Here is a 1,838-nt window from a genome sequence, read left to right on the forward strand (position 1 = left end):
TCAACGCTTCAGAGATATGATTTTGTTAAAGGAAAATTATGCAGTAAACTGAGAGCGACACCCTAATCATAAACAATGAATGTGGCATGATCACGGCGTGACCAAAGATGAGGTATGTGGAGACTTACCAAAGTTTTTGAGTCCTGGGTAATAGAAAAGATAACTCTAAAAAGGAACTTTGAAACCAAAGATTTTGTAAATAATCTTTCTATAAGTTTGATTTTAATTCAATTTTTTGTTGTAATTTAATTCATTGATGTTTCTTCAATACTATCAGGACTGTTCCCTAATTTTTTCTCCATGTATCTTAGAGAAAATGAGTTATATTTATTTTAATTTATAACTTTTATTAATTTCTTTATAAAATATGTTGACTGATAAATTTAAGTTTTTGTGGTTCTTTTCTGACCTTAATTATATAAGCCAGAAAAAAAACCCCAAAATTTGTTTTGCTACTTATCAAAACACTGTAAGGAAAAATTCTTAAAACTTATGACATTAAATTTTTAAAAAATCAGTATAAATTATATTTCAATTCTCGGCCAGATTTTGAAGGTTGATATGCTTGTTAAAAGTAATGCTCAGTAATATGAGAAAATAAGCTGGGGGTGTGTGGAGGACCCTTAAGTCATCAATGAAGGGAAATTCTAAAATGGTTACATATGACAGGTAGTCTATTAAAGCAGGGAATCATATTCAGATCTAGCAATTTTTGATAAATACATGTAAATACATGCATAAATGTTAATAGATTGAGAAGAAAAAGGACTTATTTTCATATTCTCTGTTCTTCATCATAATTGTGAATCATTTTTAGCTCACCTGAGCTGAAAGCTCAAGTGAGCTTTTCTGATCACCCATTGTCCGTCGTCCGTCCGTCTGTCCGTCTGTCCGTCCGTCCGTCCGTCCGTCTGTCCGTCCGTCTGTAAACTTTTCACATTTTCATCTTCTTCTCAAGAACCACTGGACCAATTTTAACCAAACTTGGTACAAAGTATCCTTGGGTGAAGGGGAGTGTAAATTGTTAAAATAAAGGGCCAAGTCCCCTTACAAGGGGAGATAATCAAGAAAAGACAAAAATAGGGTGGGATCATTAAAAAATCTTCTTCTCAAGAACCACTGGGCCAGAAATACTGAAACTTATATGGAAGCATCCTGGGGTAGTGTAGATTCTAAATTGTTAAAATCATGACCCCCGGGGGTAGGGCGGGGCCACAATAGGGAATCCAAGTTTTACATTGAAATACATAAGAAAAATCTTTAAAAATCTTCTTCTCAAGAACCACTGGGCCAGAAACACTGAAACTTATATGAAAGCATCCTGGGGTAGTGTAGATTCTAAATTGTTCAAATCATGACCCCCGGGGGTAGGGCGGGGCCACAATAGGGAATCCAAGTTTTACATTGAAATACATAAGAAAAATCTTTAAAAATCTTCTTCTCAAGAACCACAAGGCCAGAAAAGCTGAAACTTATATGGAAGCATCCTGGGGTAGTGTAGATTCTAAATTCTTCAAATCATGACCCCCGGGGGTAGGGCAGGGCCACAATAGGGAATCCAAGTTTTACATTGAAATATATAGGAAAAATCTTTAATAATCTTCTTCTCAAGAACCACTGGGCCAGAGACACTAAAACTTATATAAAGCATCCTGGGGTAGTGTAGAATCTAAATTGTTCAAATCATGATCCCCGGGGGTAGGGCGGGGCCACAATAGGGAATCCAAGTTTTACATTGAAATATATAGGAAAAATCTTTACAAATCTTCTTCTCAAGAACCACTGGGCCAGAAATACTGAAACTTATATGGAAGCATCCTGGGATAGTGTAGATTCTA

This window comes from Saccostrea echinata, unplaced genomic scaffold, assembly GCF_033153115.1.
Source record: "Saccostrea echinata isolate AGI-Se365-2 ecotype Australia unplaced genomic scaffold, CSIRO_AGI_Sech_v1 ptg000062l, whole genome shotgun sequence".
Lineage (NCBI taxonomy): Eukaryota > Metazoa > Mollusca > Bivalvia > Ostreida > Ostreidae > Saccostrea > Saccostrea echinata.